General features: G+C 47.1%; 34 non-coding genes across 34 annotated transcripts in view; all 34 read left to right on the forward strand.

Annotated features, from left to right (window-relative positions):
- Nucleotides 1-82: 82 nt before the first annotated feature.
- On the forward strand, nt 83-201 carry LOC145145216 (5S ribosomal RNA). Its single transcript, XR_013726202.1, has one exon. It is a non-coding gene; the product is annotated as a 5S ribosomal RNA (ribosomal RNA).
- A 230-nt stretch (nt 202-431) lies between these two features.
- On the forward strand, nt 432-550 carry LOC145143683 (5S ribosomal RNA). Its single transcript, XR_013724714.1, has one exon. It is a non-coding gene; the product is annotated as a 5S ribosomal RNA (ribosomal RNA).
- Nucleotides 551-775: 225 nt separating this feature from the next.
- On the forward strand, nt 776-894 carry LOC145153647 (5S ribosomal RNA). The gene has a single exon (XR_013734145.1). It is a non-coding gene; the product is annotated as a 5S ribosomal RNA (ribosomal RNA).
- Nucleotides 895-1,124: 230 nt separating this feature from the next.
- Nucleotides 1,125-1,243, forward strand: LOC145145062 (5S ribosomal RNA). The gene has a single exon (XR_013726054.1). It is a non-coding gene; the product is annotated as a 5S ribosomal RNA (ribosomal RNA).
- A 230-nt stretch (nt 1,244-1,473) lies between these two features.
- LOC145148068 (5S ribosomal RNA) lies at nt 1,474-1,591 on the forward strand. The gene has a single exon (XR_013728969.1). It is a non-coding gene; the product is annotated as a 5S ribosomal RNA (ribosomal RNA).
- A 228-nt stretch (nt 1,592-1,819) lies between these two features.
- Nucleotides 1,820-1,938, forward strand: LOC145152279 (5S ribosomal RNA). Its single transcript, XR_013732805.1, has one exon. It is a non-coding gene; the product is annotated as a 5S ribosomal RNA (ribosomal RNA).
- Nucleotides 1,939-2,167: 229 nt separating this feature from the next.
- On the forward strand, nt 2,168-2,285 carry LOC145143516 (5S ribosomal RNA). Its single transcript, XR_013724548.1, has one exon. It is a non-coding gene; the product is annotated as a 5S ribosomal RNA (ribosomal RNA).
- Nucleotides 2,286-2,515: 230 nt separating this feature from the next.
- On the forward strand, nt 2,516-2,634 carry LOC145153648 (5S ribosomal RNA). Its single transcript, XR_013734146.1, has one exon. It is a non-coding gene; the product is annotated as a 5S ribosomal RNA (ribosomal RNA).
- A 230-nt stretch (nt 2,635-2,864) lies between these two features.
- On the forward strand, nt 2,865-2,983 carry LOC145136424 (5S ribosomal RNA). Its single transcript, XR_013720448.1, has one exon. It is a non-coding gene; the product is annotated as a 5S ribosomal RNA (ribosomal RNA).
- A 230-nt stretch (nt 2,984-3,213) lies between these two features.
- On the forward strand, nt 3,214-3,332 carry LOC145152505 (5S ribosomal RNA). Its single transcript, XR_013733036.1, has one exon. It is a non-coding gene; the product is annotated as a 5S ribosomal RNA (ribosomal RNA).
- A 232-nt stretch (nt 3,333-3,564) lies between these two features.
- Nucleotides 3,565-3,682, forward strand: LOC145150451 (5S ribosomal RNA). Its single transcript, XR_013731276.1, has one exon. It is a non-coding gene; the product is annotated as a 5S ribosomal RNA (ribosomal RNA).
- Nucleotides 3,683-3,912: 230 nt separating this feature from the next.
- LOC145155133 (5S ribosomal RNA) lies at nt 3,913-4,031 on the forward strand. The gene has a single exon (XR_013735589.1). It is a non-coding gene; the product is annotated as a 5S ribosomal RNA (ribosomal RNA).
- A 230-nt stretch (nt 4,032-4,261) lies between these two features.
- On the forward strand, nt 4,262-4,379 carry LOC145148521 (5S ribosomal RNA). Its single transcript, XR_013729402.1, has one exon. It is a non-coding gene; the product is annotated as a 5S ribosomal RNA (ribosomal RNA).
- Nucleotides 4,380-4,609: 230 nt separating this feature from the next.
- LOC145153649 (5S ribosomal RNA) lies at nt 4,610-4,728 on the forward strand. The gene has a single exon (XR_013734147.1). It is a non-coding gene; the product is annotated as a 5S ribosomal RNA (ribosomal RNA).
- A 231-nt stretch (nt 4,729-4,959) lies between these two features.
- Nucleotides 4,960-5,078, forward strand: LOC145144924 (5S ribosomal RNA). The gene has a single exon (XR_013725924.1). It is a non-coding gene; the product is annotated as a 5S ribosomal RNA (ribosomal RNA).
- Nucleotides 5,079-5,308: 230 nt separating this feature from the next.
- On the forward strand, nt 5,309-5,427 carry LOC145148688 (5S ribosomal RNA). Its single transcript, XR_013729561.1, has one exon. It is a non-coding gene; the product is annotated as a 5S ribosomal RNA (ribosomal RNA).
- Nucleotides 5,428-5,650: 223 nt separating this feature from the next.
- On the forward strand, nt 5,651-5,769 carry LOC145152506 (5S ribosomal RNA). The gene has a single exon (XR_013733037.1). It is a non-coding gene; the product is annotated as a 5S ribosomal RNA (ribosomal RNA).
- A 231-nt stretch (nt 5,770-6,000) lies between these two features.
- On the forward strand, nt 6,001-6,118 carry LOC145151008 (5S ribosomal RNA). Its single transcript, XR_013731806.1, has one exon. It is a non-coding gene; the product is annotated as a 5S ribosomal RNA (ribosomal RNA).
- Nucleotides 6,119-6,348: 230 nt separating this feature from the next.
- On the forward strand, nt 6,349-6,467 carry LOC145152281 (5S ribosomal RNA). Its single transcript, XR_013732807.1, has one exon. It is a non-coding gene; the product is annotated as a 5S ribosomal RNA (ribosomal RNA).
- Nucleotides 6,468-6,698: 231 nt separating this feature from the next.
- On the forward strand, nt 6,699-6,817 carry LOC145153650 (5S ribosomal RNA). The gene has a single exon (XR_013734148.1). It is a non-coding gene; the product is annotated as a 5S ribosomal RNA (ribosomal RNA).
- A 232-nt stretch (nt 6,818-7,049) lies between these two features.
- On the forward strand, nt 7,050-7,168 carry LOC145144926 (5S ribosomal RNA). The gene has a single exon (XR_013725926.1). It is a non-coding gene; the product is annotated as a 5S ribosomal RNA (ribosomal RNA).
- A 230-nt stretch (nt 7,169-7,398) lies between these two features.
- Nucleotides 7,399-7,517, forward strand: LOC145147345 (5S ribosomal RNA). The gene has a single exon (XR_013728252.1). It is a non-coding gene; the product is annotated as a 5S ribosomal RNA (ribosomal RNA).
- A 232-nt stretch (nt 7,518-7,749) lies between these two features.
- On the forward strand, nt 7,750-7,867 carry LOC145150022 (5S ribosomal RNA). The gene has a single exon (XR_013730853.1). It is a non-coding gene; the product is annotated as a 5S ribosomal RNA (ribosomal RNA).
- Nucleotides 7,868-8,097: 230 nt separating this feature from the next.
- LOC145152282 (5S ribosomal RNA) lies at nt 8,098-8,216 on the forward strand. The gene has a single exon (XR_013732808.1). It is a non-coding gene; the product is annotated as a 5S ribosomal RNA (ribosomal RNA).
- Nucleotides 8,217-8,447: 231 nt separating this feature from the next.
- Nucleotides 8,448-8,564, forward strand: LOC145150636 (5S ribosomal RNA). Its single transcript, XR_013731448.1, has one exon. It is a non-coding gene; the product is annotated as a 5S ribosomal RNA (ribosomal RNA).
- Nucleotides 8,565-8,793: 229 nt separating this feature from the next.
- LOC145152283 (5S ribosomal RNA) lies at nt 8,794-8,912 on the forward strand. The gene has a single exon (XR_013732809.1). It is a non-coding gene; the product is annotated as a 5S ribosomal RNA (ribosomal RNA).
- Nucleotides 8,913-9,142: 230 nt separating this feature from the next.
- LOC145146585 (5S ribosomal RNA) lies at nt 9,143-9,261 on the forward strand. Its single transcript, XR_013727522.1, has one exon. It is a non-coding gene; the product is annotated as a 5S ribosomal RNA (ribosomal RNA).
- A 229-nt stretch (nt 9,262-9,490) lies between these two features.
- LOC145148070 (5S ribosomal RNA) lies at nt 9,491-9,608 on the forward strand. The gene has a single exon (XR_013728971.1). It is a non-coding gene; the product is annotated as a 5S ribosomal RNA (ribosomal RNA).
- Nucleotides 9,609-9,836: 228 nt separating this feature from the next.
- LOC145136508 (5S ribosomal RNA) lies at nt 9,837-9,955 on the forward strand. Its single transcript, XR_013720496.1, has one exon. It is a non-coding gene; the product is annotated as a 5S ribosomal RNA (ribosomal RNA).
- A 230-nt stretch (nt 9,956-10,185) lies between these two features.
- Nucleotides 10,186-10,304, forward strand: LOC145153651 (5S ribosomal RNA). Its single transcript, XR_013734149.1, has one exon. It is a non-coding gene; the product is annotated as a 5S ribosomal RNA (ribosomal RNA).
- Nucleotides 10,305-10,532: 228 nt separating this feature from the next.
- Nucleotides 10,533-10,651, forward strand: LOC145144035 (5S ribosomal RNA). The gene has a single exon (XR_013725056.1). It is a non-coding gene; the product is annotated as a 5S ribosomal RNA (ribosomal RNA).
- Nucleotides 10,652-10,880: 229 nt separating this feature from the next.
- Nucleotides 10,881-10,999, forward strand: LOC145146017 (5S ribosomal RNA). The gene has a single exon (XR_013726965.1). It is a non-coding gene; the product is annotated as a 5S ribosomal RNA (ribosomal RNA).
- Nucleotides 11,000-11,229: 230 nt separating this feature from the next.
- On the forward strand, nt 11,230-11,348 carry LOC145143684 (5S ribosomal RNA). Its single transcript, XR_013724715.1, has one exon. It is a non-coding gene; the product is annotated as a 5S ribosomal RNA (ribosomal RNA).
- A 221-nt stretch (nt 11,349-11,569) lies between these two features.
- Nucleotides 11,570-11,611, forward strand: part of LOC145136430 (5S ribosomal RNA) — a 119-nt gene continuing 77 nt past the window's right edge. The window contains exon 1 of the ribosomal RNA XR_013720452.1: nt 11,570-11,611. This exon is cut by the window's right edge and continues 77 nt beyond it. This is a non-coding gene — a ribosomal RNA (5S ribosomal RNA).

Below are 11,611 nucleotides of genomic sequence, written 5' to 3' on the forward strand. Positions count from 1 at the left end.
TGGGTCCCACGCCTCGCGTACGAAAACAAAGGAGGTTCTGCGTCTTTTAAGACATAAAAGCAATAAACATGGATAGTATTTCGGGTGCGATCATACCAGCACTAATGCACCGGATCCCATTAGAACTCCTTAGTTAAGCGTGCTTGGGCGAGAGTAGTACTAGGATGGGTGACCCCCTGGGAATTCCTCGTGTTGCACCCCCCCTTTTTCGTTGCCCGTTTGCGTTTTTTTAGATTTTACGTGCGGTTTTTTTTTGTTTTTTTTTCTTTTTCGCTATTTCTATGCTCGGGTGGCCTCCGCTTCATGGTTCATGGTTTTCGTATTTTTGGAACGGAGCCGATCGGTCACGTGGGTCCCACGCCTCGCGTACGAAAACAAAGGAGGTACTGCGTCTTTTAAGACATAAAAGCAATAAGCATGGATAGTATTTCGGGTGCGATCATACGAGCACTAATGCACCGGATCCCATCAGAACTCCGCAGTTAAGCGTGCTTGGGCGAGAGTAGTACTAGGATGGGTGACCCCCTGGGAAGTCCTCGTGTTGCACCCCCCTTTTTCGTTGCCCGTTTGCGTTTTTTTTAGATTTTACGTGCGGTTTTTTTTTTTTTTCTTTCTTGCTATTTCTATGCTCGGGTGGCATCCGTTTCATGGTTCATGGTTTTCGTATTTTTTGAACGGAGCCGATCGGTCACGTGGGTCTCACGACTCGCGTACGAAAACAAAGGAGGTTCTGCGTCTTTTAAGACATAAAAGCAATAAGCATGGATAGTATTTCGGGTGCGATCATACCAGCACTAATGCACCGGATCCCATTAGAACTCCGCAGTTAAGCGTGCTTGGGCGAGAGTAGTACTAGGATGGGTGACCCCCTGGGAAGTCCTCGTGTTGCACCCCCCTTTTTCGTTGCCCGTTTGCGTTTTTTTAGATTTTACGTGCGGTTTTTTTTTTGTTTTTTTTTCTTTCTTGCTATTTCTATGCTCGGGTGGCCTCCGCTTCATGGTTCATGGTTTTCGTATTTTTGCAACGGAGCCGATCGGTCACGTGGGTCCCACGCCTCGCGTACGAAAACAAAGGAGGTTCTGCGTCTTTTAAGACATAAAAGCAATAAGCATGGATAATATTTTGGGTGCGATCATACCGGCACTAATGCACCGGATCCCATCAGAACTCCGCAGTTAAGCGTGCTTGGGCGAGAGTAGTACTAGGATGGGTGACCCCCTGGGAAGTCCTCTTGTTGCACCCCCCTTTTTCGTTTGCCCGTTTGCGTTTTTTTAGATTTTACGTGCGGTTTTTTTTTGTTTTTTTTTCTTTCTTGCTGTTTGTATGCTCGGGTGGCCTCCGCTTCATGGTTCATGGTTTTCGTATTTTTGGAACGGAGCCGATCGGTCACGTAGGTCCCACGCCTCGCGTACGAAAACAAAGGAGGTTCTGCGTCTTTTAAGACATAAAAGCAATAAGCATGGATAGTATTTCGGGTGCGATCATACCAGCACTAATGCACCGGATCCCATCAGAACTCCTTAGTTAAGCGTGCTTGGGCGAGAGTAGTACTAGGATGGGTGACCCCTGGGAAGTCCTCGTGTTGCACCCCCCTTTTTCGTTGCCCGTTTGCGTTTTTTTAGATTTTACGTGCGGTTTTCTTTTGTTTTTTTTCTTTTTTGCTATTTCTATGCTCGGGTGGCCTCCGCTTCATGGTTCATGGTTTTCGTATTTTTGGAACGGAGCCGATCGGTCACGTGGGTCCCACGCCTCGCGTACGAAAACAAAGGAGGTTCTGCGTCTTTTAAGACATAAAAGCAATAAGCATGGATAATATTTCGGGTGCGATCATACCAGCACTAATGCACCGGATCCCATCAGAACTCCGCAGTTAAGCGTGCTTGGGCGAGAGTAGTACTAGGATGGGTGACCCCCTGGGAAGTCCTCGTGTTGCACCCCCCTTTTTCGTTGCCCGTTTGCGTTTTTTTAGATTTTACGTGCGGTTTTTTTTTGTTTTTTTTTCTTTTTTGCTATTTCTATGCTCGGGTGGCCTCCGCTTCATGGTTCATGGTTTTCGTATTTTTGGAACGGAGCCGATCGGTCACGTGGGTCCCACGCCTCGCGTACGAAAACAAAGGAGGTTCTGCGTCTTTTAAGACATAAAAGCAATAAGCATGGATAATATTTCGGGTGCGATCATACCAGCACTAATGCACCGGATCCCATCAGAACTCCGCAGTTAAGCGTGCTTGGGCGAGAGTAGTACTAGGATGGGTGACCCCTGGGAAGTCCTCGTGTTGCACCCCCCTTTTTCGTTGCCCGTTTGCGTTTTTTTAGATTTTACGTGCGGTTTTTTTTTTTGTTTTTTTTGTTTTTTGCTATTTCTATGCTCGGGTGGCCTCCGCTTCATGGTTCATGGTTTTCGTATTTTTGGAACGGAGCCGATCGGTCACGTGGGTCCCACGCCTCGCGTACGAAAACAAAGGAGGTTCTGCGTCTTTTAAGACTTAAAAGCAATAAGCATGGATAGTATTTCGGGTGCGATCATACCAGCACTAATGCACCGGATCCCATTAGAACTCCGCAGTTAAGCGTGCTTGGGCGAGAGTAGTACTAGGATGGGTGACCCCCTGGGAAGTCCTCGTGTTGCACCCCCCTTTTTCGTTGCCCGTTTGCGTTTTTTTAGATTTTACGTGCGGTTTTTTTTGTTTTTTTTTTTCTTTTTCGCTGTTTCTATGCTCGGGTGGCATCCGTTTCATGGTTCATGGTTTTCGTATTTTTGGAACGGAGCCGATCGGTCACGTGGGTCTCACGCCTCGCGTACGAAAACAAAGGAGGTTCTGCGTCTTTTAAGACATAAAAGCAATAAGCATGGATAGTATTTCGGGTGCGATCATACCAGCACTAATGCACCGGATCCCATTAGAACTCTGCAGTTAAGCGTGCTTGGGCGAGAGTAGTACTAGGATGGGTGACCCCCTGGGAAGTCCTCGTGTTGCACCCCCCTTTTTCGTTGCCCGTTTGCCTTTTTTTAGATTTTACGTGCGGTTTTTTTTTTGTTTTTTTTTCTTTCTTGCTATTTCTATGCTCGGGTGGCCTCCGCTTCATGGTTCATGGTTTTCGTATTTTTGCAACGGAGCCGATCGGTCACGTGGGTCCCACGCCTCGCGTACGAAAACAAAGGAGGTTCTGCGTCTTTTAAGACATAAAAGCAATAAGCATGGATAATATTTCGGGTGCGATCATACCGGCACTAATGCACCGGATCCCATCAGAACTCCGCAGTTAAGCGTGCTTGGGCGAGAGTAGTACTAGGATGGGTGACCCCCTGGGAAGTCCTCGTGTTGCACCCCCCTTTTTCGTTTGCCCGTTTGCGTTTTTTTAGATTTTACGTGCGGTTTTTTTTTTGTTTTTTTTTTCTTTCTTGCTATTTCTATGCTCGGGTGGCCTCCGTTTCATGGTTGATGGTTTTCGTATTTTTGGAACGGCGCCGATCGGTCACGTGGGTCCCACGCCTCGCGTACGAAAACAAAGGAGGTTCTGCGTCTTTTAAGACATAAAAGCAATAAGCATGGATAGTATTTCGGGTGCGATTATACCAGCACTAATGCACCAGATCCCATCATAACTCCGCAGTTAAGCGTGCTTGGGCGAGAGTAGTACTAGGATGGGTGACCCCTGGGAAGTCCTCGTGTTGCACCCCCCTTTTTCGTTGCCTGTTTGCGTTTTTTTAGATTTTACGTGCGGTTTTTTTTTGTTTTTTTTTTCTTTCTTGCTATTTCTATGCTCGCGTGGCATCCGTTTCATGGTTCATGGTTTTCGTATTTTTGGAACGGAGACGATCGGTCACGTGGGTCCCACGCCTCGCGTACGAAAACAAAGGAGGTTCTGCGTCTTTTAAGACATAAAAGCAATAAGCATGGATAGTATTTCGGGTGCGATCATACCAGCACTAATGCACCGGATCCCATCAGAACTCTGCAGTTAAGCGTGCTTGGGCGAGAGTAGTACTAGGATGGGTGACCCCCTGGGAAGTCCTCGTGTTGCACCCCCCTTTTTCGTTTGCCCGTTTGCGTTTTTTTAGATTTTACGTGCGGTTTTTTTTTTGTTTTTTTTCTTTCTTGCTGTTTGTATGCTCGGGTGGCCTCCGCTTCATGGTTCATGGTTTTCGTATTTTTGGAACGGAGCCGATCGGTCACGTGGGTCCCACGCCTCGCGTACGAAAACAAAGGAGGTTCTGCGTGTTTTAAGACATAAAAGCAATAAGCATGGATTGTATTTCGGGTGCGATCATACCAGCACTAATGCACCGGATCCCATCAGAACTCCTTAGTTAAGCGTGCCTGGGCGAGAGTAGTACTAGGATGGGTGACCCCTGGGAAGTCCTCGTGTTGCACCCCCCTTTTTCGTTGCCCGTTTGCGTTTTTTTAGATTTTACGTGCGGTTTTTTTTTTGTTTTTTTTTGTTTTTTGCTATTTCTATGCTCGGGTGGCCTCCGCTTCATGGTTCATGGTTTTCGTATTTTTGGAACGGAGCCGATCGGTCACGTGGGTCCCACGCCTCGCGTACGAAAACAAAGGAGGTTCTGCGTCTTTTAAGACATAAAAGCAATAAGCATGGATAATATTTCGGGTGCGATCATACCAGCACTAATGCACCGGATCCCATTAGAACTCCGCAGTTAAGCGTGCTTGGGCGAGAGTAGTACTAGGATGGGTGACCCCCTGGGAAGTCCTCGTGTTGCACCCCCCTTTTTCGTTGCCCGTTTGCGTTTTTTTAGATTTTACGTGCGGTTTTTTTTTTGTTTTTTTTTTCTTTCTTGCTGTTTCTATGCTCGGGTGGCATCCGTTTCATGATTGATGGTTTTCGTATTTTTGCAACGGAGCCGATCGGTCACGTGGGTCCCACGCCTCGCGTACGAAAACAAAGGAGGTTCTGCGTCTTTTAAGACATAAAAGCAATAAACATGGATAGTATTTCGGGTGCGATCATACCAGCACTAATGCACCGGATCCCATTAGAACTCCTTAGTTAAGCGTGCTTGGGCGAGAGTAGTACTAGGATGGGTGACCCCCTGGGAAGTCCTCGTGTTGCACCCCCCCTTTTTCGTTGCCCGTTTGCGTTTTTTTAGATTTTACGTGCGGTTTTTTTTTTGTTTTTTTTCTTTTTCGCTATTTCTATGCTCGGGTGGCCTCCGCTTCATGGTTCATGGTTTTCGTATTTTTGGAACGGAGCCGATCGGTCACGTGGGTCCCACGCCTCGCGTACGAAAACAAAGGAGGTTGTGCGTCTTTTAAGACATAAAAGCAATAAGCACGGATAGTATTTCGGGTGCGATCATACGAGCACTAATGCACCGGATCCCATCAGAACTCCGCAGTTAAGCGTGCTTGCGCGAGAGTAGTACTAGGATGGGTGACCCCCTGGGAAGTCCTCGTGTTGCACCCCTCTTTTTCGTTGCCCGTTTGCGTTTTTTTTAGATCTTACGTGCGGTTTTTTTTTTTTCTTTCTTGCTATTTCTATGCTCGGGTGGCATCCGTTTCATGGTTCATGGTTTTCGTATTTTTGGAACGGAGCCGATCGGTCACGTGGGTCTCACGCCTCGCGTACGAAAACAAAGGAGGTTCTGCGTCTTTTAAGACATAAAAGCAATAAGCATGGATAGTATTTCGGGTGCGATCATACCGGCACTAATGCACCGGATCCCATCAGAACTCCGCAGTTAAGCGTGCTTGGGCGAGAGTAGTACTAGGATGGGTGACCCCCTGGGAAGTCCTCGTGTTGCACCCCCTTTTTCGTTTGCCCGTTTGCGTTTTTTTAGATATTACGTGCGGTTTTTTTTTTGTTTTTTTTTTCTTTCTTGCTATTTCTATGCTCGGGTGGCCTCCGTTTCATGGTTGATGGTTTTCGTATTTTTGGAACGGCGCCGATCGGTCACGTGGGTCCCACGCCTCGCGTACGAAAACAAAGGAGGTTCTGCGTCTTTTAAGACATAAAAGCAATAAGCATGGATAGTATTTCGGGTGCGATCATACCAGCACTAATGCACCATATCCCATCATAACTCCGCAGTTAAGCGTGCTTGGGCGAGAGTAGTACTAGGATGGGTGACCCCTGGGAAGTCCTCGTGTTGCACCCCCCTTTTTCGTTGCCTGTTTGCGTTTTTTTAGATTTTACGTGCGGTTTTTTTTTGTTTTTTTTTTCTTTCTTGCTATTTCTATGCTCGGGTGGCATCCGTTTCATGGTTCATGGTTTTCGTATTTTTGGAACGGAGACGATCGGTCACGTGGGTCCCACGCCTCGCGTACGAAAACAAAGGAGGTTCTGCGTCTTTTAAGACATAAAAGCAATAAGCATGGATAGTATTTCGGGTGCGATCATACCAGCACTAATGCACCGGATCCCATCAGAACTCCGCAGTTAAGCGTGCTTGGGCGAGAGTAGTACTAGGATGGGTGACCCCCTGGGAAGTCCTCGTGTTGCACCCCCCTTTTTCGTTTGCCCGTTTGCGTTTTTTTAGATTTTACGTGCGGTTTTTTTTTTTGTTTTTTTTCTTTCTTGCTGTTTGTATGCTCGGGTGGCATCCGTTTCATGGTTCATGGTTTTCGTATTTTTGGAACGGAGCCGATCGGTCACGTGGGTCCCACGCCTCGCGTACGAAAACAAAGGAGGTTCTGCGTCTTTTAAGACATAAAAGCAATAAGCATGGATAGTATTTCGGGTGCGATCATACCAGCACTAATGCACCGGATCCCATTAGAACTCCGCAGTTAAGCGTGCTTGGGCGAGAGTAGTACTAGGATGGGTGACCCCCTGGGAAGTCCTCGTGTTGCACCCCCCTTTTTCGTTGCCCGTTTGCGTTTTTTTAGATTTTACGTGCGGTTTTTTTTTTTGTTTTTTTTTTCTTTCTTGCTATTTCTATGCTCGGGTGGCCTCCGCTTCATGGTTCATGGTTTTCGTATTTTTGCAACGGAGCCGATCGGTCACGTGGGTCCCACGCCTCGCGTACGAAAACAAAGGAGGTTCTGCGTCTTTTAAGACATAAAAGCAATAAACATGGATAGTATTTCGGGTGCGATCATACCAGCACTAATGCACCGGATCCCATTAGAACTCCTTAGTTAAGCGTGCTTGGGCGAGAGTAGTACTAGGATGGGTGACCCCCTGGGAAGTCCTCGTGTTGCACCCCCCCTTTTTCGTTGCCCGTTTGCGTTTTTTTAGATTTTACGTGCGGTTTTTTTTTGTTTTTTTTTCTTTTTCGCTATTTCTATGCTCGGGTGGCCTCCGCTTCATGGTTCATGGTTTTCGTATTTTTGGAACGGAGCCGATCGGTCACGTGGGTCCCACGCCTCGCGTACGAAAACAAAGGAGGTTCTGCGTCTTTTAAGACATAAAAGCAATAAGCATGGATAATATTTCGGGTGCGATCATACCGGCACTAATGCATCGGATCCCATCAGAACTCCGCACTTAAGCGTGCTTGGGCGAGAGTAGTACTAGGATGGGTGACCCCCTGGGAAGTCCTCGTGTTGCACCCCCCTTTTTCGTTTGCCCGTTTGCGTTTTTTTAGATTTTACGTGCGGTTTTTTTTTTGTTTTTTTTTTCTTTCTTGCTATTTCTATGCTCGGGTGGCCTCCGTTTCATGGTTGATGGTTTTCGTATTTTTGGAACGGCGCCGATCGGTCACGTGGGTCCCACGCCTCGCGTACGAAAACAAAGGAGGTTCTGCGTCTTTTAAGACATAAAAGCAATAAGCATGGATAGTATTTCGGGTGCGATCATACCAGCACTAATGCACCAGATCCCATCATAACTCCGCAGTTAAGCGTGCTTGGGCGAGAGTAGTACTAGGATGGGTGACCCCTGGGAAGTCCTCGTGTTGCACCCCCCTTTTTCGTTGCCCGTTTGCGTTTTTTTAGATTTTACGTGCGGTTTTTTTTTTGTTTTTTTTTCTTTCTTGCTATTTCTATGCTCGGGTGGCCTCCGCTTCATGGTTCATGGTTTTCGTATTTTTGCAACGGAGACGATCGGTCACGTGGGTCCCACGCCTCGCGTACGAAAACAAAGGAGGTTCTGCGTCTTTTAAGACATAAAAGCAATAAGCATGGTTAGTATTTCGGGTGCGATCATACCAGCACTAATGCACCGGATCCCATCAGAACTCCGCAGTTAAGCGTGCTTGGGCGAGAGTAGTACTAGGATGGGTGACCCCCTGGGAAGTCCTCGTGTTGCACCCCCCTTTTTCGTTTGCCCGTTTGCGTTTTTTTAGATTTTACGTGCGGTTTTTTTTTTTGTTTTTTTTCTTTCTTGCTGTTTGTATGCTCGGGTGGCCTCCGCTTCATGGTTCATGGTTTTCGTATTTTTGGAACGGAGCCGATCGGTCACGTGGGTCCCACGCCTCGCGTACGAAAACAAAGGAGGTTCTGCGTCTTTTAAGACATAAAAGCAATAAGCATGGATAGTATTTCGGGTGCGATCATACCAGCACTAATGCACCGGATCCATCAGAACTCCTTAGTTAAGCGTGCTTGGGCGAGAGTAGTACTAGGATGGGTGACCCCTGGGAAGTCCTCGTGTTGCACCCCCCTTTTTCGTTGCCCGTTTGCGTTTTTTTAGATTTTACGTGCGGTTTTTTTTTGTTTTTTTTTCTTTTTTGCTATTTCTATGCTCGGGTGGCCTCCGCTTCATGGTTCATGGTTTTCGTATTTTTGGAACGGAGCCGATCGGTCACGTGGGTCCCACGCCTCGCGTACGAAAACAAAGGAGGTTCTGCGTCTTTTAAGACATAAAAGCAATAAGCATGGATAATATTTCGGGTGCGATCATACCAGCACTAATGCACCGGATCCCATCAGAACTCCGCAGTTAAGCGTGCTTGGGCGAGAGTAGTACTAGGATGGGTGACCCCCTGGGAAGTCCTCGTGTTGCACCCCCCTTTTTCGTTGCCCGTTTGCGTTTTTTTTAGATTTTACGTGCTGTTTTTTTTTGTTTTTTTTTCTTTCTTGCTATTTCTATGCTCGGGTGGCCTCCGCTTCATGGTTCATGGTTTTCGTATTTTTGCAACGGAGCCGATCGGTCACGTGGGTCCCACGCCTCGCGTACGAAAACAAAGGAGGTTCTGCGTCTTTTAAGACATAAAAGCAATAAGCATGGATAATATTTTGGGTGCGATCATACCGGCACTAATGCACCGGATCCCATCAGAACTCCGCAGTTAAGCGTGCTTGGGCGAGAGTAGTACTAGAATGGGTGACCCCCTGGGAAGTCCTCTTGTTGCACCCCCCTTTTTCGTTTGCCCGTTTGCGTTTTTTTAGATTTTACGTGCGGTTTTTTTTGTTTTTTTTTCTTTCTTGCTGTTTGTATGCTCGGGTGGCCTCCGCTTCATGGTTCATGGTTTTCGTATTTTTGGAACGGAGCCGATCGGTCACGTGGGTCCCACGCCTCGCGTACGAAAACAAAGGAGGTTCTGCGTCTTTTAAGACATAAAAGCAATAAGAATGGATAGTATTTCGGGTGCGATCATACCAGCACTAATGCACCGGATCCCATCAGAACTCCTTAGTTAAGCGTGCTTGGGCGAGAGTAGTACTAGGATGGGTGACCCCTGGGAAGTCCTCGTGTTGCACCCCCTTTTTCGTTGCCCGTTTGCGTTTTTTTAGATTTTACGTGCGGTTTTTTTTTGTTTTTTTTTCTTTTTTGCTATTTCTATGCTCGGGTGGCCTCCGCTTCATGGTTCATGGTTTTCGTATTTTTGGAACGGAGCCGATCGGTCACGTGGGTCCCACGCCTCGCGTACGAAAACAAAGGAGGTTCTGCGTCTTTTAAGACATAAAAGCAATAAGCATGGATAATATTTCGGGTGCGATCATACCAGCACTAATGCACCGGATCCCATCAGAACTCCGCAGTTAAGCGTGCTTGGTCGAGAGTAGTACTAGGATGGGTGACCCCCTGGGAAGTCCTCGTGTTGCACCCCCCTTTTTCGTTGCCCGTTTGCGTTTTTTTTAGATTTTACGTGCTGTTTTTTTTTGTTTTTTTTTCTTTCTTGCTATTTCTATGCTCGGGTGGCCTCCGCTTCATGGTTCATGGTTTTCGTATTTTTGGAACGGAGCTGATCGGTCACGTGGGTCCCACGCCTCGCGTACGAAAACAAAGGAGGTTCTGCGTCTTTTAAGACATAAAAGCAATAAGCATGGATAGTATTTCGGGTGCGATCATACCAGCACTAATGCACCGGATCCCATTAGAACTCCGCAGTTAAGCGTGCTTGGGCGAGAGTAGTACTAGGATGGGTGACCCCCTGGGAAGTCCTCGTGTTGCACCCCCCTTTTTCGTTGCCCGTTTGCGTTTTTTTAGATTTTACGTGCGGTTTTTTTTGTTTTTTTTTCTTTCTTGCTGTTTCTATGCTCGGGTGGCATCCGTTTCATGATTGATGGTTTTCGTATTTTTGCAACGGAGCCGATCGGTCACGTGGGTCCCACGCCTCGCGTACGAAAACAAAGGAGGTTCTGCGTATTTTAAGACATAAAAGCAATAAGCATGGATAGTATTTCGGGTGCGATCATATCAGCACTAATGCACCGGATCCCATCAGAACTCCGCAGTTAAGCGTGCTTGGGCGAGAGTAGTACTAGGATGGGTGACCCCCTAGGAAGTCCTCGTGTTGCACCCCCCTTTTTCGTTGCCCGTTTGCGTTTTTTTAGATTTTACGTGCGGTTTTTTTTTGTTTTTTTTTCTTTCTTGCTGTTTCTATGCTCGGGTGGCATCCGTTTCATGGTTGATGGTTTTCGTATTTTTGGAACGGAGCCGATCGGTCACGTGGGTCCCACGCCTCGCGTACGAAAACAAAGGAGGTTCTGCGTCTTTTAAGACATAAAAGCAATAAACATGGATAGTATTTCGGGTGCGATCATACCAGCACTAATGCACCGGATCCCATTAGAACTCCTTAGTTAAGCGTGCTTGGGCGAGAGTAGTACTAGGATGGGTGACCCTCTGGGAAGTCCTCGTGTTGCACCCCCCCTTTTTCGTTGCCCGTTTGCGTTTTTTTAGATTTTACGTGCGGTTTTTTTTTGTTTTTTTTTCTTTTTCGCTATTTCTATGCTCGGGTGGCCTCCGCTTCATGGTTCATGGTTTTCGTATTTTTGGAACGGAGCCGATCGGTCACGTGGGTCCCACGCCTCGCGTACGAAAACAAAGGAGGTTCTGCGTCTTTTAAGACATAAAAGCGATAAGCATGGATAGTATTTCGGGTGCGATCATACGAGCACTAATGCACCGGATCCCATCAGAACTCCGCAGTTAAGCGTGCTTGGGCGAGAGTAGTACTAGGATGGGTGACCCCCTGGGAAGTCCTCGTGTTGCACCCCCCTTTTTCGTTGCCCGTTTGCGTTTTTTTTAGATTTTACGTGCGGTTTTTTTTTTCTTTCTTGCTATTTCTATGCTCGGGTGGCATCCGTTTCATTGTTCATGGTTTTCGTATTTTTGGAACGGAGCCGATCGGTCACGTGGGTCCCACGCCTCGCGTACGAAAACAAAGGAGGTTCTGCGTCTTTTAAGACATAAAAGCAATAAGCATGGGTAGTATTTCGGGTGCGATCATACCAGCACTAATGCACCGGATCCCATTAGA

This window comes from Lactuca virosa, chromosome 1 (genome assembly GCF_052849685.1).
Source record: "Lactuca virosa cultivar CGN04683 chromosome 1, Lactuca_virosa_CGN04683_v6, whole genome shotgun sequence".
Classification (NCBI taxonomy): Eukaryota; Viridiplantae; Streptophyta; class Magnoliopsida; order Asterales; family Asteraceae; genus Lactuca; species Lactuca virosa.